The sequence below is a fragment of the Rattus norvegicus genome, chromosome 8 (assembly GCF_021556685.1).
Source record: "Rattus norvegicus strain SHRSP/BbbUtx chromosome 8, alternate assembly SHRSP_T2T, whole genome shotgun sequence".
In the NCBI taxonomy this organism is placed as follows: domain Eukaryota; kingdom Metazoa; phylum Chordata; class Mammalia; order Rodentia; family Muridae; genus Rattus; species Rattus norvegicus.
Genome location: NC_141541.1, coordinates 8,170,007 through 8,192,809, shown reverse-complemented (window position 1 = coordinate 8,192,809; position 22,803 = coordinate 8,170,007). Strand labels below are relative to the sequence as shown.

General features: G+C 36.5%; 1 protein-coding gene across 6 annotated transcripts in view; it reads left to right on the top strand.

The window, feature by feature from the left end:
• Window positions 1–22,803, top strand: part of Gria4 (glutamate ionotropic receptor AMPA type subunit 4) — a 454,905-nt gene that overhangs the window by 28,990 nt on the left and 403,112 nt on the right.

The window sequence follows — 22,803 nt, the reverse complement described above, 5'->3', positions numbered from 1 at the left end:
TGGAAAATGTATCTTGCCTCTTCTAACTTTCAAAAATACATATTTATTAAGAATAGTCTATTTAATTAATGAGGTAGTCCATCTCCTTGGAAGTCTAGGTGAACATTTTAGTATTTATTGTGTCTACTATTTTCAATTTAGGAAAATGTGAACAAACAAACAAAGTTTTGGCAAATTGACAGTACACGGTAAATGCAAATATAAAGGATTTATATTGATATTTGAATAAAATATTGGGGATATTGGGATTATTAATTGATAAATATCTCAGTGTCACAATTCAGATCTCATTTGTACCAAACCCAATCATTTCTTGTGCTTTGAATTTTCTGAGAATAAAAGAAATAATATTGAAAATAAAATCTAAAATAATTTCATCACTGAAAACAGAATCATTTTAAACAATTCAATGAATTGCAACTGTACATTTTTATGTTTACATTAAAGTTGTTCACATAATGCATCTGATGATATTCATACATTCAGCTGATATTATTCATATTTAACATACAACTGTGATCATTTTAGACAGTTTAAGTTGAACATTAGAATATTGTTTTTATGGTACTCCTGAATGTGAGAACCAGTGAACCTCTGATTATTGTGCCTGTTCTAGGGACATTTTTCCTTGGGATGTATGTAACAGTGATGTTAGTGTTTGCATCATCTTATGTTTTATTTTGTCATGTTTGGTTTTCATTTCTTAGAAGCCTGCTCTTTTCTAATGAAAGACAGAACAAGAGTGAGCCTGGATGGGAGGAGAGAGAGAAGGAATTGGGAGAAGTAGAGAAGGGAGACTATAATCAAGATATATTGTATAATAAAAGGATATATCTTCAATTAAAGAAAAATGTTATAAATATCTTAATAAATTTCTCTTGAGCATGACATTACACATTCATAATTGCTGTATGAGCCAAGGCAGGACTTCAATCTAAGTCTGAGATACTGAGGAATTTCTTATTTCCAAAGACCCACAAGATAGTTGGTGTTAGATAGTGTTAGGGCCATGCCTAGTCAATGCAGAATCCTATATTCTATCTCCAACATATAAAACAAATGTAATCAAACAAATAAATATTTAAGGCTCACTTAGACATATCTGGAGATGTGAATCCATGTCATTTTGTGGCGATCTAGTCTTCAAATGGCTCCACAATAACCTAAGGTCCCAGCATTCACAGTCAGCATGTTCTGCTTTTCACACCTGCTTTCTTTTATGAACTGGTCATGAATTTTAACCAAAATGTGAAAATGAAAACAAAACCATGTTTGAGTACTTTAGGCTGCTTCCTGTGACATATATATAGAGCATTTTCAGTAATTACAGTCTTTATAACATTTTGACCTTGAATAAGGATTTTTAAGATAAATGACACACTCTGGTAAATACTTGAAAGAACACAGCTGATTGCTATCATTATAGTCATATTAGCATTTCTGTAAGTTAACAATAACACAAATAAAATACAAATAAAATATGATCCTTTTATTGTAATATGGACTTATTTCTGACTGAGGGACTACTGTAAATGTTCCTTTAACATATTTAAAAACAATTTCAAGAGATGAACATTATTCTTATTTATTAAACTGGGTAAGTGCCTTATTAAGATCCCAGATAAATTAAAAAGCAAAAAAAAAAATCACTGTTAACTTTTCTTATGTTGTCCGGATTTATTTCGAAACATTTGCTGCCTTAATATTTTAATTTTCATCAGAAAATTATTTTAATAATAGTAGGCATCTAAAAATATAATTATAAAAGCAGTATTAAATATTATTCAATTAGAGACATATAACTAAATATAAGTGATTTTTTTCAGGCATATGTGAAACCTTAACTTCAATGCCAAGTTTTGGCAAATTATTGTCATCACTATGGTCAACATCATCATTGCAGTAATAGAGCCGTTGTAGTCATCAACACTATCTGTTGTGTAATAAAACTATTTCTGGGTAAATGCGACACATATGTATACTTGCCCCACTCATGGAGTACCACAACAGACCAAAGTAAGGATACTACCAAAGTCCAACTTGGTGAATTATGAGTTTTTGGAAGAGTTACTTATAGGAGTATGGGTGAGGGATTACTTACAGGTACAAAAACAATTCAAGACAGCTGCACAACCAAGGACCATGCACAAACGCTATGAAATATGGAGTGCACTGCACAGTCTGAACACACCTCAACAGATTGGAGAGTGTCTTTTCTTTTTCTTTTTTAAAAGATTTATTTATTTATTATATATAAGTACACCATCACTGTCTTCATGCTCACCAGAAGAGGGCCCATCAGATCACATTACTGATGGTTGTGAACCACCATGTGGTTGCTGGGATTTGAACTCAGGACCTCTGGAAGAGCAATCAGTGCTCTTAACCACTGAGCAATCTCTACTGCCCGGAGAGTGTCTTTTCTAAGTTACTGTAGTCTAAACCTATTTCTGACAGTTTATCTAGTTTCTACTTCTTCTAGGCAATTCCTCTGGTCTTAGAGACTTCTTTAACACTAATCTTTGTTGAGATTCATCTTTACAATTCAGCTTTCCTTCTTCTGAAAAAGACTCTGAGCTTTTATTGCATACACTGGCCAGCAAAGTCATTGTTGAACAAGGATGAGGTCCTAGGTTCTATGTCTTAAAACCATTTGCAAAATTCCAATGTAGTGGGTGCTTAGAATCTCAGGGCACAGGCTTAGAGGCAGTTGAACTCCTGGTGTTCATTAGCCAACCAATCCAACCAAACTGTCCAGCTCTGCTCACTTGAAAATCCCTATCCTAAAGTGTTTTAAAGCCAAACAACATGCACCAGAGAAATGACATCTATGCTTATTTCTTGTATACACCCACATGTGCATGTATACACATGCATAATTTCAAACAATTTTTAATTTTCATACTTCAGTCATATTTTATGGTCAATAATTATATTTACTCTCATGGACCATTGATTTGTAGCTTTCAGCGAATAAATATAATGTTTGTAAATTGTTTTACTTATCTACTATCTGCTCTGATTACAGCAGAGTGAGCAAAAGTAAATAAAATATAATTTTATTTATTCATTATATCTAAAACTTTATTACCATCTAATGAGAAACTAATTAAACTAATACTACCCTTCTATGCATAATAAAGTTTAGAAATTAGTAGCTATGTTAACTTTTAATTAGAGAAACTAATCCCCCCTCCCAATAGTGTGGCTTAAAGCACTGCACTGTATCCACTTTTTGTTGTCTAACCATCATAGTCTTTTATATTAGACATTTTTCTTGCTATGATCAGCACATGACAAAAAAAATCCTTAACGAGGACAAGGTTCATTTAGGATCCCAGTTTGAGAAGTCATTGCACCATACTAACAATGTTTCAGGAGCTGGTACTTGAGGCACATGGTCATGTGAGGTACTGTGTAGTTAGGACACAGAAGGTAGTTTGTCATTCACTCCTGCTCCCTTACATTCAGTTTGATTTTGTAAGGGGATGGTCCTTACAAACATTCAGAAGTCAATCTCCAAGGTAATTCTAAAGTATATTAAGTTGACATTGAAGTTTCCACCGTTGCTTTTAGCCTGCTGTTGCTTTCCAGCTCATTCTGTAGAGCACCGAATAAAATGCATAGTTAACTTTTCTGCTTACTAGACTTCTTAAACTAAATTGAGCCTGAAGAAGACAAAATGTATTGTTGGTTTGATTGGTTGGTTTGTTTTACTTTGTGCTTTTGTCTGGGAATTTAACATAGGACTTCATGCATCTCAGGCAAATACTCTGCCATTGAACTAAATTCCATCTCATAGAGAGTACATAAACCCAAAAAGGGCTGGCAAGTAAAGCATTTGTAATTTTGGGCAGGGTTAAATTTTCAAAGAATTGTGTGATGCAACACAGGACCTACACACTTGATGAGACATGTGACATCATTCTATGTTCTACCATCTGGACACAAATTCAGGGTCTGATAGTAAGTCAGTTTTAGTTTCTACCTATATAAAACCTACTATCTCCTCATTCTCTACTCTTCCATAGACAAGAGTATATGCTTTGGGCTACACTGCACCAGCAGGCTAGAAAGCAGTGTCCCTGCTGCTCTGTCTCTGAGAATATTCACGTCAATCCAGCATCCTTTGATAAACATTTCTTCACAAAGTATCTCAACAGAAGGTTCTTTCTACAACTCTGTCAGCTAATTCAGATCAGTTGTCTACAGTTACTTATAGTGAACCTCGGTCATTTATATACAGATGTCCACCTCCATATCTACAGGGTTATCTGTATCCTGAACTTTTTTTATAGGGACACCTGTCTTGTTACTTTTTGTCTGCATTTAGTGACCTAATTTTATATTAATCAACTCACCACTCTTCAAACTAAGTTTCTGACTAAAGTTATAATTTGAGGTACCTGCAGTGAGGAGTACTTCAATGAATGAATATTATGGACCACAGTCCATCCCATAATAGGCCCTTATAATTGTTTAGTTCTCTTTTCCTGGGATTCACATTAAGGAAGGCAAGCTTCCCAGCAGACAAGGTAAGAAAAGCACAGCATGGCATCTATAGAGCTGTGGACAATCATTATTATTAGATGAGCTGATATACATTGGGTCACTTAAGTCTTAGGAAGAGGTTTTGTTCATGTAGTCCAAGTTGAAGTGATGACATTGGGTCTTGAGGGAGGTTCGCATCTTGTCACTGATATAAGTCTATTGGATAACTAGTATACTACCAGCATTTTCTTTTTTTATGGAGAGACTAGTAGCATTAGAACATCTTTCTACATATTTTAGCACATTCTAGATAGGTCTATTAGATGGAATAATTAAATTAAAACTCTCATATTTTTATTGGGTTTATGTTTAAAATAGTCTCTGTGTTAAGGACTTGTATAGAAAGAACTTCTGTTTGTTTAGACAGGATTTTACTTTATAGCTGTGGCTTGTCTGATATACATAATATAATCATGGATGGGCTATGACATCCTCTGTCAATCCTCTGGCCTTAACCTCCTGTGGATTAGCATAACAGGTATGACCTATCTTGCCTAGCAAGTTCATATATTTTTCCCACCCCCAATATTTTGTTTTTAAAATAATAGACAGTGAACCAGACACAGTTGGTTGGAATCCACATTTTTAAAAAAATTCTTTCTACTAATCATGAAGAAGAATATACACAAAGAGGAGAAAAAACAAAATCAGATCCTTTTCACCAATTTTAACGACAACATTGCTAATATTACTAAGGTGAAAACAAAATGTTACCAGAGAAATCTGTCAGTATGCAAAACCCCGTAGTTCTTTAGATATAAGCTCAATATCTGACATGCAAAATCTTCAGAGTATGAGCTCTCAATTGTAGATAATAAATCATGGCAGCAGGCAAGTCACAGCAGAAGGAACTTAAAACAGTCATATCCAAATTTGGGATCAGAGAGGAATGAATGCATGTTTGTATTCAGTTCCATTTCTCTTTGTTAGTAGCATCCAAGAACCACTGTTGAGGTAATGGTGCTACCCACAGTGGACTGGATTCTCCTTCATCAATCAACATAATCCCCTACAGACATCTTCAAAATGCAACTACGTATACATAATCTTTCATTAACCTCTCTTCCTAGGTAATACCAAGTTATGCCAATCTATGATTTAAAACCAAACATGACATCTATCATACATTTCATAAAAGTAATTTTTAAACAATTTATTTCAACAAATACAAAGTTTGGTCATATATCCCAATTATTAGTAAGAAACTTGCAATATCAAATATCTGGAGGTAAATATGATTATTAATTTATAGTTTGTCATAAACCTTTAGTGAATATTATTGCAAAATGAATCTATGATTCAAGTGTATTTTTATTTTTATTAGCATGTACTTATTATACACACTAATACAGCCAATGGGCTATTTGAATACTCATGTAGACCATGCACTGATTAAATCCCATCTCCCTCTATCCAAACCTTGTCCCCTTTAATTTAACTATATGCTATTAATGAGAACTTAAGATCTTGGGTTACATTTTGTGGTTTCCATGTGTTAAAGGAACTATGTGATTTGGAACTTCTTGGGTTCCTAGCTAATTTCACATAATATGATAATTTGAGTTTCATATCTTCAGTTGCAAATGATCTTTCACTATTTATGAATGATTAATATTTCATACTGCTTATATATTTTTATCTATTCATCTGTTGATGTGTCTCTAGACTAATGCAATGTCTTAGCTGTTGTGGATATTGCAGTAATAAATGTGTCATGCAGGAGTCTCTCATTTTCATAATCTATTTCCTCTGATTGTTCTATATTTAATCATAGGTTAGATGTTGTTTAGTATTTTGGAGGAACCACATTCTTACAATGAAACTAAACATAAAATTCAATTTAAAATAATGAGCTATTGCAAACTGATATATTTCAAAACTGACAAAAGACAATGAAGTGTGAGAAAAGTCAGAATGAAAGATGCTGTGGACAATGGGAGTTGACGCCCCTGAGGAAGAAGCGTGGGACAAAGGCAACTGAGAGCTCACATTTCCTCCAGATACCCCGTAGGAAAAGAAAAAATATATACGTACTCCATAATAAAAGACAAGAAACAGAATAGTGAGGAAACAAAGAAAATAAGATGATAGAATAATGCAATAAAAGTAACAATTTTGTTCTATGATAATAAATATATTTGGACAGACTTGACTGTGTGAAATAATGTATAATGTATATAAAATAAGTTTTCAAAATCTGAAGGAAATCTATTTGTTGCAAAATTCATAACAGGCTTTAAAAATTAAACACTCTGTTTGCAGTGATACCAAGAAATGCAATCAGAAACTAGAAAGTAAAGGAGAGAAGAGGGGAATAATGTGAAAGAAGTGAGAGGAAGAGCAATGAAATGAGGAGTGAATTAATGAAGCCACAGAAGGCCTGGATTAAGAGTGCCTTCCCACACTCCTCAAGTGACTCTTAGGGGTGGGAGCATTGTTACTGCTGTTCACAGATTATAATTGGGAAACCTAGTTAGGTGTAGGAAGGCACCGCCTGAGAAAAGTCTGAAGATCTTGCTCAGTACTCTGACTCTAAATGTTTTCTGTGCCAGAAATCAGACATTGCCTATGCTAGTGTGTATAACATGTCAGAAGGGTCAACAGCTACTCACTGACATCTTCATGCATCATAAATCACAAGTGAGTTTTCATAAATTTTAGATACCAAATGAATTAATGACATTTAGAAAGCTAAAACCACAACATGTATTAGGAGGGATTCAATAGGACTCCATTGGCAATGATATACCATAATAACTGAGTGAGTTAGAGATTAAACTGTCCTACATTGAAAGCATTATCAGCTCCTTGGTTTATGGCAATCAAAGAACTGAATGAAGATTTCAGCATTTTCTTTTACAAGGTCGCTCAATTCTTTGTATAAAGTTTGAATTCATAAAGGAAAGATGTACTAAACATTCAGCACTGAAGGGTAAAGAGCAGATGCTAAAAGCTCAAGGATGGAATAGAGGTTATGAACAAAATATTAGATTCAAAATGGTATCAGACTACTTATCACTTGTAAATGAGAGATAGCAAACTAATAAACATTCTATGAATGTGAGGAAACAACCTATATATGTATGTGCCTAACATACTACAATCAGAAAAGCCATCCATCACTGAAGGATGAAAGTAGAACCAGGGTACTATCGTACGCAAGTCACAGAAAAAGTGTACTACAATTATTCTTCTTAGAAAAGTGACTGGTAAAAGGGAACATATAAAAAAGTATTGAGGTACAGTCCAGAAGGAAAGAGGGCATGGACAAGAGTTCTTAGGATAATGTCTGCTCAGAAGATCAAGATTCGGTTACTTGATAGAACCTGATGATCGCCTGGGAAAGACAACTATAGACTACAGGAGAAATAGGCCTTGATAAACCACTTCAGGTTAATCTCACAGAATGGAATGGGGCAGGCTCTCAGAAAAGAACAGAATTGAATATAAAGCAAAGAGATGGAAACTGTAGGGTTTTAAAGGGGCATTTTCATTCATTGCCACCTCAGTGAAAAGAGTCACACTAGCATAATAACACAAAGATTAGGTTTATTATCAATGTCAAAGATCACACCGAGTGTCTGTCATAGTATACATAATGTGTCTGGGTTGGTAATGGGTGAGTAAAAATTTAGCAGCTGGAGAGGCAGTTAATGATGTCTGCCCTTCCAGAGGACACAAGTTTCATTCAAGCACTCAACTTTCCTTTGCCTACAAGTTGAAGAGCCTATAACTCTAGCTCCAGGGATATGACACCTCTGATCTCCAAGGAAACATATGATTTTGTGCACCTATTTATACAAACACACTGTCCCACCCTCAAACAATCAAAAATAAAATTAAATAGATCTTTTTGTAAAAGAATAGAAGTTTGTATATTAAAACTAGACAGGCAAAATAAGAAACACCGTAGCTGAGAAAAGTTCACATTAGTTTTTAAAATGGAATGAAAAATCTTAGAGTGATAAAAATAAAACATAAGAATATTAAATAGCTTGCCAATACTTATCTTAAAAATGAAGCATGTTGTTGCAGATTTGGAGAGATATGTGGGAAGGCAAACAGTCAGTTGTATATGTATTTATCACTGTAGTAGGTGAAACTTCATCTTTGTATGCAATGAGATAAAATCATGTTATTTAGAGTTGCAAAACTAGCTACATTAGCCCAGAACACATCTGAATCTAAGATGTTGCCCTCTGTAGATTGTTGTTTATTGAGACCTAACTAAAGTTGGCTATGATTCAGATAGTAATAAGGGAAAACTAATTACTTTTAGGTCCATGCAAAGCTATGAACACTGTTGAGTTAGATGAAAGCAATTACTTTTAGATATAAGATAAAGAGACCATGAAACATAAGAAAGTGTCCATATATTATAAAGTTTTGACTTAATTTTCATGTAAATTGATGTGTAACCTGAAGAAATAATATATATCTAGATACTGCTTTTAAAGACTCGTGATGACACAAAAAGGAAAAGTAAAACCAACTGTGTAATGGCCGATTCTTACTATCTATCAAATTTGAGGACCAAGATATTAGACTTTCAATTTCTATACTTTTATTTTCACCTGAGAAACAGGGCTAAAGTGAAGAATAATTGATAAAACAGACTGTTTGTAATTAGAGGATTTTTTCCAAATATTAACTAAATTAGAGGAGTTTTTAAAGATAAAAGCAATACATTAAATTTAAAATTTTCACTTATTGCATATGATGTGTACTTTTTAGACTGGATGTTTTCCAGTGTTTTGGTATTTATCCATGCATAGGTGTCTGTGCATGTGATTTCAGGTGCTTGTACAGGCATAATATTGCCATTGGATGTTTTCTTCCGTCTCTTTAAAAGTTATATATTGATGCTAAACTTCACAAGGCACCTATAGCTCACCAGTCTTAGTTGGTCTAACCAGAATCCTGTGCTTCTCTTCATCTCTCTCCCCAGTGCTGTGATTACTGGTAAGAACCCAGCCTGACCAGCTTTTACACAGCTTTAATGATCTGAATCATAGAGATCACACCTGTGTGGAAAATGTTTTATCTTCTGGGCCATGTCTCCAACCCTATCTTTGCTGTTGTTACTTGGTTTTTTTTTTTGGGGGGGGGGGTTTGGCCAATTTTTATTTCTCCAGGGGAAAAATTAGTAAATGTATTGATTCACTATAACTATTAAATAATCTTTAGATAGGCGCAATAATTTTTCAAACAAAAATGCTGTGCACACACACACACGTGCTCATGAGCGTGCATGAGCACATGCATAGTCTAAATGTATGGATAAAAATTAAAAACCAACTGGTGTGATTTTCCTGGTGGAGCACTATTCTTCAGGTTTCCACATCCCTTAGTTGCTTGCAGATCTTTGTACAGTGTTGAGACACCTTGGGCTTTCCCCACCTACTTTTGCATGTCTATTGTTGCTGACCTTGTCCTTTTCAGAGTTATACTATACTGAACAGTCAGCCCTGAAAAAAATGCATGCAGGTAACATAACGCAGATGGAACATGGTTTACAATTGAATTTAACAACAGTTGATGAATTTGAAAGAGGCAGGGATAATATGGGAAGGTTGGTTGGAAAAGATGAAAGAGAGAGGGGAAATTATATAATTATATTATCATCTCAAAAATAAATAATTAAAATACTATAAACCAAGCAGAAGTTGACAATAGAAGTTAATTCAATGAGATTTTATTTAACCAGTGAAATGAAAATAGTCCTCATCCTTACATAAATCATCTTTCTTAGCCCTTAAATATGTCTTACATATAAGAAAGCTACAGAAGACTGAGTGAAATTCCCAAATGCATTCATTTCTAAAAAGCAAACTTGCAATTCAGAGCCAAGTCTGCTTCCCTTTAAAATGGATGCTTTCTCATGTCTATAACTAGCCATTATGAGAAATTAGAAAAAAAGTGTTTTGTAGGAGGCACAAACTTGCAGCAGTTGACACAGATATGCCATTGCCATTTGGAAATGTGAAGCACTAGGAAGTTATCAAGGTAACAGGCAAGAGTGAAGAAGTCCAGGGTGGCTCAGTAACAGTGCATGCCTCGAATTTGATGACATAAGTTTGGTCCCCCAAGAAGAAAGCAGACTTTTTAAAGTTTTCTCCTGACATCCATAGGGGTTTATGACTCAGGCAGGAGCAACTCCACATACCATACATACACACGAACATGCACACACAGATTTAACTTTTTTTTTTAAAAAAGCTACATGTTCCAGTCCAGGAAAGGCAATATATCTGCAAGCCAGTTTGGCCAATTCATATTCAACAAATTAAAACATCTTAATTAATAAATTAAAATATCTTAATTTGTAAATAAAGAATTAAGATCTAATAAAGGTGTTTTGATTTTTTAACTCATTCTGAAGTAGAATTTTGAAAAGAAAGATATTACATAAAAAATGTAATATGAGGTTTAAAAACAAAGAATGTCCTTGGGTTACAGAAAGATGCACTGATAGAAGAAAGCAACGTGGAGATGAGCTAAGCATTCAGAGAGAAGATTGTAATAAAGCACACTGTAAAAGTGCCCAGCCTAGGGCTCTTTGATTTACTGAAAATGGCAGAAGGGTACCTTCTGTTTTGACATCAGCATTAGTATAGCATCACTTGCTCATACTCTCTCATGGTAAATCGCCTTCTTGATTGGGCTTATATCCAAAATATACAAAGAACTCAAGAAGATAGACCTCAGGGAGACAAATCACCCTATGAAAAATGGGGTTCAAAACTAAAGAAAGAATTCACAGCTGAGGAATCCCAAATGGCTGAGAAACACCTAAAGAAATGTTCAACATCTTTAGTCATAAGGGAAATGCAAATCAAAACAACCCTGAGATTTCACCTCACACCAGTGAGAATGGCTAAGACCAAAAACTCAGGTGACAGCAAATGCTGGTGAGGATGTGGAGAAAGAAGAACACTCCTCCATTGTTGGTGGGATTGCACACTGGTACACCCATTCTGGAAATCAGTCTGGAGGTTCCTCAGAAAATTGGACATTGAACTACCTGAGGACCCAGCTATACCTCTCTTGGGCATATACCCAAAAGATGCCCCAACATATAACAAAGACACGTGCTCCACTATGTTCATAGCAGCCTTATTTATAATAGCCAGAAGCTGGAAAGAACCCAGATGCCCTTCAACAGAGGAATGGATACAGAAAATGTGGTACATCTACACAATGGAATATTACTCAGCTATCAAAAACAACGAGTCTATGAAATTCGTAGGCAAATGGTTGGAACTGGAAAATATCATCCTGAGTGAGCTAACCCAATCACAGAAAGACATACATGGTATGCACTCATTGATAAGTGGCTATTAGCCCAAATGCTTGAATTACCCTAGATCCCTAGAACAAACGAAACTCAAGACAGATGATCAAAATGTGAATGCTTCACTCCTTCTTTAAATGAGGAAAAAGAATACCCTTGGCTGGGAAGGGAGAGGCAAAGATTAAAACAGAGACTGAAGGATCACCCATTCAGAGCCTGCCCCACAGGTGGCCCATACATATACAGCCACCCAATTGGACAAGATGGATGAAGCAAAGAAGTGCAGACCGACAGGAGCCGGATGTAGATCGCTCCTGAGAGACACAGCCAGAATACAGCAAATACAGAGGCGAATGCCAGCAGCAAACCACTGAACTGAGAATAGGTCCCCCGTTGAAGGAATCAGAGAAAGAACTGGAAGAGCTTGAAGGGGCTCGAGACCCCAAAAGTACAACAATGTCAAGCAACCAGAGCTTCCAGGGACTAAGCCACTACCTAAAGACTATATATGGACTGACCCTGGACTCTGACCCCATAGGTAGCAATGAATATCCTAGTAAGAGCACCAGTGGAAGGGGAAGCCCTGGGTCCTGCTAAGACTGAACCCCCAGTGAACTAGACTATGGGGGGAGGGCGGCAATGGGGGGAGGGTTGGGAGGGGAACACCCATAAGGAAGGGGAGGGGGGAGGGGGATTTTGCCCGGAAACCGGGAAAGGGAATAACACTCGAAATGTATATAAGAAATACTCAAGTTAATAAAAAAAAAAAAAAGAAATACTCAAGTTAATAAACAAAAACAAAAAAAAATAAAAGGGGAACAAGAATACCCTTGGCAGGGAATAGAGAGAAAAAGATTAAAACAGACACAGAAGGAACACCCATTCAGAGCCTGCCCCACATGTGGCCCATACATATACAGCCATCCAATTAGACAAGAGGGATGAAGCAAAGAAGTGCAGGCCGACAGGAGCTGGATGTAGATCGCTCCTGAGAGACACAGCCAGAATACAGCAAACACAGAGGCGAATGCCAGCAGCAAACCACTGAACTGAGAATAGGACCCCCGTTGAAAGAATCAGAGAAAGAACTTGAAGAGCTTGAAGGGGCTCGAGACCCCACATGTACAACAATGCCAAGCAACCAGAGCTTCCAGGGACTAAGCAACTACCTAAAGACTATACAAGGACTGACCCTGGACTCTGACCTCATAGGTAGCATTGAATATCCTAGTAAGAGCACCAGTGAAGGGGAAGCCCTGGGTCCTGCTAAGACTGAACCCCCAGTGAACTAGATGGTTGGATGGAGGGCAGCTATGGGGGGAGGATGGGGAGGGGAACACCCACTAGTAAGGGGATGGGGGAGGGGGATGTTTGCCCAGAAACAGGGAAAGGGAATAACACTCGAAATGTATATAAGAAATACTCAAGTTAATAAAAAATAAAAATAAAAAAAGAAAGTATTTAAATGGAATGTTTTCAGCCACACATGACCCCTAAACTTCTTTATCAATGAGTGCATACCATGTGTGTTTCTCTGTGATTGGGTTACTTCACTCAGGATGATATTTTCCAGTTCTAACCATTTATCTAGGAATTTCATAAAGTCATTGTTTTCAATAGCTGAGTAATATTCCATTGTGTAGATGTACCACATTTTCTGTATCCATTGTCTGTTGAAGGGCATCTGGGTTCTTTCCAGCTTCTGGCTAGTATAAATAAGGCTGCGATGAACATAGTGGAGCACGTGTCTTTTTTATATGTTGGGGCATCTTTTGGGTATATGCCCAAGAGAGGTATAGCTGGATCCTCAGGCAGTTCAATGTCCAATTTTCTGAGGAACCTCCAGACTGATTTCCAGAATAGTTATACCAGTCTGCAATCCCACCAACAATGGAGGAGTGTTCCTCTTTCTCTGCGTCCTCGACAACATCTGCTGTCACCTTACTTTTTGAACTTAGCCATTCTCACTGGTGTGAGGTGAAATCTCAGGGTTGTTTTGATTTGCATTTCCCTTATGACTAAAGATGTTGAACATTTCTTTAGGTGTTTCTCGGCCATTCAGCATTCCTCAGCTGTGAATTCTTTGCTTAGCTCTGAACCCCATTTTTTACTAGGGTTATTTGTCTCCCTGTGGTCTAACTTCTTGAGTTCTTTGTATATTTTGGATGTAAGGCCTCTATCTGTTGTAGGATTGGTAAAGATCTTTTCCCAATCTGTTGGTTGCCATTTTGTCCTAACCACATCGTCCTTTGCCTTACAGAAGCTTTGCAGTTCTATGAGATCCTATTTGTCGATTCTTGATCTTAGAGCATAAGCCATTGGTGTTTTGTTCAGGAAATGTTTTCCAGTGCCCATATGTTCCAGATCCTTCCCTAGTTTTTCTTCTATTAGTTTGAGTGTATCTGGTTTGATATGGAGGTCCTTGATCCACTTGAACTTAAGCTTTGTACAGGGTGATAAGCATCGATTGATCTGCATTCCTCTACATGCTGACCTCCAGTTGAACCAGCACCATTTGCTAAAAATGCAATCTTTTTTCCATTAGATGGTTTTGGCTCCTTTGTCAAAAATCAAGTGCCCATAGGTGTGTGAGTTCATTTCTGGGTCTTCAATTCTGTTCCATTGGTCTATCTGTCTGTCTCTATACCAATACCATGCAGTTTTTATCACTATTGCTCTGTAATACTGCTTGAGTTCAGGGAGAGTGATTCCCCCTAACGTCCTTTTATTGTTGAGGATAGTTTTAGCTATCCTGGGTTTTTTGTTATTCCAGATGAATTTGCAAATTGTTCTGTCTAACTCTTTGAAGAATTGGATTGGTATTTTCATGGGGATTGCAATGAATCTCTAGATCGCTTTTGGTAAAATGGCCATTTTTACAATATTAATCCTGCCAATCCATGTTCATGGGAGATCTTTCCATCTTCTGAGGATTTCTTCAATATTTTTCTTCAGAGTCTTGAAGTTCTTATTGTACAAATCTTTTACTTGCTTGGTTAAAGTCACACAGAGGTACTTTATATTATTTGGGTCTATTATTATGAAGGATTCGTTTCCCTAATTTCTTTCTCGGCTTGTTTCTCTTTTTTCTGTAGAGGAAGTCTACTGATTTATTTAAGTTAATTTTATACCCAGCCACTTTGCTGAAGTTGTTTATTAGCTTTAGTAGTTCTCTGGTGGAACTTTTGGGATCACTTAAATATACTATCATATCATCTGCAAATAGTGATATTTTGACTTCTTCTTTTCTGATCTGTATCCCCTTGACCTCCTTTTGTTGTCTGATTGCTCTGGCTAGAACTTCAAGAACTATATTGAATAAGTAGGGAGAGAGTGGGCAGCCTGGTCTAGTCCCTGATTTTAGTGGGATTGCTTCAAGTTTCTCTCCAGTTAGTTTAAGGTTAGCGACTGGTTTGCTGTATATGGCTTTTAGTATGTTTAGGTATGGGCATTGAACTCCTATTCTTTCAAGGACTTTTATCATGAAGGGGTGTTGAATTTTGTCAAATGCTTTCTCAGCATCTAATGAAATGATCATGTGGTTTTGTTCTTTCAGTTTGTTTATATATTGGATCACGATGATGATTTTCCGTATATTAAACCATCCCTGCATGTCTGGGATGAAGCCTACTTGATCATGGTGGATGATTGTTTTGATGTGCTCTTGGATTCGGTTTGCCAGAATTTTATTGAGTATTTTTGCGTCGATATTCATAAGGGAAATTGGTCTGAAGTTCTCTTTCTTTGTTGGGTCTTTGTGTGGTTTAGGTATAAGAGTAATTGTGGCTTCATATAAGGAATACAGTAGTGCTCCATCTGTTTCAATTTTGTGGAATAGTTTGGATAATATTGGTACGAGGTCTTCTATGAAGGTCTGATAGAATTCTGCACTAAACCCGTCTGGACCTGGGCTCTTTTTGGTTGGGAGACCTTTAATGACTGCTTCTATTTCCTTAGGAGTTATGGGGTTGTTTAACTGGTTTATCTCTTCCTGATTTAACTTCGGTACCTGGTATCTGTCTAGGAAATTGTCCATTTCCTGAAGATTTTCAAGTTTTGTTGAATATAGGCTTTTATAGTAAGATCTGATGATTTTTTGAATTTCCTCTGAATCTGTAGTTATGTCTCCCTTTTCATTTCTGATTTTGTTAATTTGGATACACTCTCTGTGTCCTCTCGTTAGTCTGGCTAAGGGTTTATCTATCTTGTTGATTTTCTCCAAGAACCAACTTTTGGTTCTGTTGATTCTTACTATGGTCCTTTTTTGGTACTTGCTGGATTTCATCTCTGAGTTTGATTATTTCCTGCCTTCTACTCCTGCTGGGTGTATTTGCTTCTTTTTGTTCTAGATCTTTTAGGTGTGCTGTCAAGCTGCTGACATATGCTCTCTCCTGTTTCTTTCTGCAGGCACTCAGCGCTATGAGTTTTCCTCTTAGCACAGCTTTCATTGTGTCCCATAAGTTAGCGTATGTTGTACCTTCATTTTCATTAAATTCTAAAAAGTCTTTAGTTTCTTTCTTTATTTCTTCCTTGACCAGGTTATCATTGAGTAGAGCATAGTTCAATTTCCACTTATATGTGGGCATTCTTCCCTTATTGTTATTGAAGACCAGTTTTAGGCCGTGGTGGTCCGATAGCATGCATGGGATTATTTCTATCTTTCTGTACCTGTTCAGGCCCGTTTTTTTGACCAATTATATGGTCAATTTTGGAGAATGTACCATGAGGAGCTGAGAAGAAGGTATAACTTTTTGCTTTAGGATGGAATGTTCTATAAATATCTGTTAAGTCCATTTGGCTCATGACTTCTCTTAGTCTGTCTACATCTCTGTTTAATTTCTGTTTCCATGATCTGTCCATTGATGAGAGTGGGGTATTGAAGTCTCCTTCATTCCATTGTGTGAGGTGCAATGTGTGTTTTGAGCTTTAATAAGGTTTCTTTTAGGTATGTAGGTGCCCTTGTATTTGGGGCATAGATATTTAGCATTGAGAATTCATCTTGATGGATTTTTCCTTTGATGAATATGAAGTGCCCTTCCTTATCTTTTTTGATAAATTTTAGCTGAAAATTGATTGTATTTTATATTAGAATGGCTACTCCAGCTTGCTTCTTCTGACCATTTGCTTGGAAAGTTTTTTTCCAGCCTTTCACTCTGAGGTAGTGTCTGTCTTTGTCTCTGAGGTGTGTTTCCTGTAGGCAGCAGAATGCAGGGTCCTCATTGCATATCCAGTTTGTTAATCTATGTCTTTTTATTGGGTAGTTGAGGCCATTGATTTTGAGAGATATTAAGTAATAGTGATTATTGCTTCCTGTTATATTCATATTTGGATGTGAGGTTATGTTTGTGTGCTTTTCTTCTTTTGTTTTGTTGCCAAGACGATTAGTTTCTTGCTTCTTCTAGGGTATAGCTTGCCTCCTTATGTTGGGCCTTACCATTTATTATCCTTTGTAGTGCTGGATTTGTAGAAAGATATTGTGTAAATTCGGTTTTGTCATGGAATATCTTCGTTTCTCCATCTATGTTAATTGAGAGTTTTGCAGGATACAGTAACCTGGGCTGGCATTTGTGTTCTCTTAGCGTCTGTATGACATCTGTCCAGGATCTTCTGGCGTTCATAGTTTCTGGCTAAAAGTCTGGTGTAATTCTGATAGGTCTGCCTTTATATGTTACTTGACCTTTTTCCCTTACTGCTTTTAATATTCTTTCTTTATTTTGTGCTTTTGGTGTTTTGTTTATTTTGTGATGGGAGGTGTTCCGTTTCTGGTCCAATCTATTTGGAGTTCTGTAGGCTTCTTGTATGCCTATGGGTATCTCTTTTTTTAGGTTAGCGAAGTTTTCTTCTATGATTTTGTTGAAGATATTTACTGGTCCTTTGAGCTGGGAGTCTTCACTCTCTTCTATACCTATTATTCTTAGGTTTGATCTTCTCATTGAGTCCTGGATTTCTTGTATGTTTTGGAACAGTAGCTTTTTTGCTTCACATTATCTTTGACAGTTGAGTCAATGATTTCTATGGAATCTTCTGCTCCTGAGATTCTCTCTTCCATCTCTTGTATTCTGTTGGTGAAGCTCATATCTACAGCTCCTTGTCTCTTCTTTTGGTTTTCTATATCCAGGGTTGTTTCCATGTGTTCTTTCTTGATTGCTTCTATTTCCATTTTTAATTCCTTCAACTGTTTGATTGTGTTTTCCTGGAATTCTTTCAGGGATTTTTGTGACTCCTCTCTATGGGCTTCTACTTGTTTATCTATGATTTCCTGGAATTCTTTCAGGGATTTTTGTGACTCCTCTCTATGGGCTTCTACTTGTTTATTTATGATTTCCTGGAATTCTTTCAAGGATTTTTGCGATTCCTCTCTGTAGGCTTGTATTTGTTCTCTAAGGGAGTTCTTCACGTCTTTCTTAAGTCCTCCAGCATCATGATCAAATATGTTTTTAAACTAGACCTTGTTTTTCTGGTGTGTTTGTATATTCCATGTTTGCTTTGGTGGGAGTATTGGGCTCCGATGATGCCATGTAGTCTTGGTTTCTGTTGCTTGGGTTCCTGCGCTTGCCTCTCACCATCAGATTATCTCTAGTGTTACTTTGTTCTGCTATTTCTGACAGTGGCTAGACTGTCCTATAAGCCTGTATGTCAGGAGTGCTGTAGACCTGTTTTCCTGTTTTCTTTCAGCCAGTTATGGGGACAGAGTGTTCTGCTTTTGGGCGTGTAGTTTTTCCTATCTACAGGTCTTCAGCTGTTCCTGTCGGCCTGTGTCTGGTGTTCACCAGGCAGGTCACTTACAGTATTAAAGTTGGTCTTACCTGTGGTCCCGAGGCTCACATTTGTTTGTGGGGTGCTCCCTACAAGCTCTCCGTGGCGGCAGCAACCAGGAAGATCTGCGCCGCCCTTTCTGGGAGCCTCTGTGCACCAGGGTTCCAGATTGCATTTGGTGTTTTCCTCTGGCATCAGAGATGTCTGCAGAGTGCAGTCTCTTCTGGTTTCCCAGGCATGTCTGCCTCACTGTAGGTTTAGCTCTCCCTCCCAAGGGATTTGGGTGCAGAGAACTGTTTATCCAGTCTGTCCCTTCAGGTTCCTGCGGTGTCTCAGGCGCAGGGGTCCTGCCACTCCTGGGCCCTCCCCGACAGGAACCCAGAGGCCTTATACCATTTCCTCTTGGACCAGGGATGTGGGCAGGGGTGGGCAGTGTTGGTGGTCTCTTCCGCTCTGCAGCCTCAGGAGTTCCCACCTGACCAGGCAGTGAGGTCTCTCTCGCATGGGGTCTGGAAGCAGAGAGCTGCTGCGGGCCGGGATCTGCAGGTTTGGGACTCCCGGTAAACACCGGAAGTGCCCGGTCCTAGAGGAATTTTGCCTCAGTGTGTCCTGAGTTCACCAGGCAGGTCTCTTGCAGCAGAAAAGTTGGTCTTACCTGTGGTCCCGAGGCTCAAGTTTGCTTGTGGGGTGCTGCCTACGAGCTCTCAGCGGAGGCAGCAACCAGGAAGATCTGCGCCGCCCTTTCCCTACCTCTAAACTTCTACAAGAAATATGTTTCCTCACTTGAGAAAAGTATGACCTGAATGTACAGCATATCTTAATGTATGTAAACATCAGAGTATTTGAACAATAATCATGAAATTACATGAAATTGAATAAAAGAATGGATTCTAAGACACCATAGTGTATGATCCATTATCTTTACTAACATGGTTCTAAATGTTTACCTGTTAGCATAAGACTCAACCTGCTTTAGCTAGGTGCCTTTTATTTTCATATCATGTAAAAGATCTGAGCCTTTTATTAAATGAATAGCAAGGAAAGAACTAAGATTTTGGCCAGTCTGCCTGGCTTTGGTTCTAGACATTTAAGACTGACTCTTTTGTAAGGTTATATTAACCCTAAAGAATGGGGCTTGTGTCAAGTTAGGGGAGAGATTTCAAACAGTAAGACATAGAAACTAAAATCCCAGGAGCTGTAAATAGGGGACTACTATAGTAAAAACCTTGCTATATAAAAAAATTTTCACAACATAATACCAACACAAGACTAATAATTTTACTTTTAACATAGAAAATAATGAAATGTATTACAAACTGCTAATTTTCCAATTATCACGGGAATTCAAAAACTTTTTAGGGGATTTATGTCAAAATAATCCCACTCTGCATTAACATAAAATTGAGAGATATAGGATCTAATTGTACAATGATTCCTTTAATAAATTTCATGCATTTGAAACATTTCAATGGAAATAAATAACAAGTTTTATCTCTTAACTATTAGGAAGCAGTTCTGCTTATTTGTATGAGCAAACATATTGTATTTGAAGTTCTAGCCTTTCTTCAAATGGGCAGAAAATGGATGTTCAGGCAAGTGAATTTCAATCATTTATCAAAATCAAGTGCCTTTCCATCATCTGAAACTATATTACTGTAATGGTTTTCTATATGGATGGAAAGTGGCAGCTATTCATAAATCTGACTGTGTATATTTAAATAACTTTGGACACAAGCCTGGATGTTGTTAAATGCATTAATGGTAATATATTCATAACCAAAATTCTTTATCTTAGAAAAAAGAAGCCTTTTAATTTAATATAAAAATGTATTAATTCATGTGAATATTTACTGTTACTCACTAATCTATTTGTATTGGTAGGTTCTGTCTTCATCTTAAACTATATTTTTACAAGGTTTCCTGTAATAACTAGAAAAAAGGAAAAAAGCAATATATTTTGGAACTTCCACAACTATCTGAAAAATGCACACCCAAATATAATAGGTAAGATCAAACCAACAATAAATGACCAATTTTTATTTTTATTTCACCCAAATATAATGGGTAAGATCAAACCAACAATAAATGACCAATACTAGCATGAGTGAGGATATAGAGGTAGGGATCACTGCTATGGGGAGTGAAAATTGGTGTAGCCACTGTGGCTATCAGTGTGGCAGCTCCTCAAAAGCTAGGCATAGATCTACAACATGATCTACTGGGAATATCCTGCTAGACAAATCCCCAAAGCACTCCATATCCTTCTCTAAAGATATCTGTTTAATCTTGTCCACTGATGCTCTATTCGCAATATCCAGAAAATGGAAACTGCCCAGATGTTCAACAACTAAGGAATGAATAACGAAAATATGTGCCTTATTAGGAAAATGGAAATTTAGCCTATTATTAAAAATGAAATAATGAAATTCACAGGTAAATTTCACAAGAAACAATCATTTTGAATGAGGCATGATCAATCCACAAAAGACAAAAGTTACATGTTTATTTTCATTTATAGAATTAGCTTTGACTCTTATGGTGAATGTGTTTCATTTGGAATACCCATAGAAACCAGAAAATTATGAAGAAATAGTGGGGAGGGGTTGTGGGCAGAGAAGAGGTAGAAATCACTGGTATAAAGAAAACAATGGAACAAGAAGTCTTAAATGGTAGGAAAGGAGAAGAGAAGGAGAAGGAGGAAATCTGGCACTAACACTCAGTTCTTCAGTATTAGAATGATTTGATTGCTTCATGATCTCTTTTCTAATTCTTAACATGGTATTTACTTATTAAGTGTGTGACATAACATACATGTAGAGGTTAAATGACAACATGGGGAAATTCTCCTATAATGTGTGTCCAAGTGATGAAACTCTGGTCTTCAGGCTTGGTGTCAAGAGCTTGTACTCACTGAACCACCTCAAAGCCCAACTTCATGATGTCTGGGATAGTCCAATATTCTAGAATAAAAGATATTCTAGGATATTTAATCTGTTTTTAAACCAAAAACAAAAATAAGTTAATTGAATAAAATATGAGGCAATGTGTTTATTTACTTGAAGGGTAGTATTGGCAGAAATCAGTTGTCACAAAGTATTTCATGTTTATTTTGTTGGTATTATTAAATCTGTGAAATTTGCATTATTAAATGGAATTTATTAATTCAGACATATGTATGATTTGCATACATCTTCTTGTATTCTATACATTTTCTCATCACTCAGTATGTTATTTGATATACAGCTTTCTGAATTATAAATTCCAAATTGACGCTGTAGGAGTGAAGCCTGTACTAGGTTACATGGATCTGAATTTTCCCTTGAGGTTGTCATGGCCACATATACTACATATCCAGGAAATCATTATGTTTGACCACTCATGCTATTATAGTTTTATTATTATTCTGTGTCAGAAGGCCATTTCACATTCATGAGAGAAAATAATATACATTGAGCTTATTTATCCACAGCACTCTCCTACCCTTCTCTATTGTCATTTCCATAGTGGCTCTCATATTAAACACATTAAAGTAGTCACTAAAACACCCTGCTTGTTCTTGTCATTATAGCCTCACATTGTGTCTTTCTTGTCTTTTTATTTCACAGCTCTAGTTCTATTTCATAACACCCTCTTTTCCCTGGACAAGCACATAACTTTTCTCCTGTAGAAGCTTCCCATTTTCTCTCTGGACTTCGAGCTGCCCATAATATAGTTAAAGCAGTTTATAAATTACATGTGTAAATACAAACACAGATAAATGTAGATATGTAATCATGATCATACAGTGTATCTATACACAACTTTTAAAAATAAAAATTTCCATATCTTTTAAAAAATCATATATTTTCTATGGGATAGTTTTCAAACTCCTTTCTTCACCATCACTTAGGACATATAGTCAGAACTCTGTGCCTTTATGGATGTGGTTTTTTCCTCACTGGGGTTTCTTTAACCAATAGATTTAAATTAACAAATTAAAGATCTTGTTTTATTGCACATCTCAGGTTTCAGTATTACATAAGTGTTATATGATGTTATAACTTACACTTTTACACATTTTGATTCTTCATCACAGAAAGTAATCATAGCATGTCAGACTTTGTGCTCATGTGTTCTCCTTCCAATTTTATTAAAATGATCCCAGGAAACCTGAATAGCTCAGCAACATTCAAACACTGAGATGATATATGGATGCTCATATT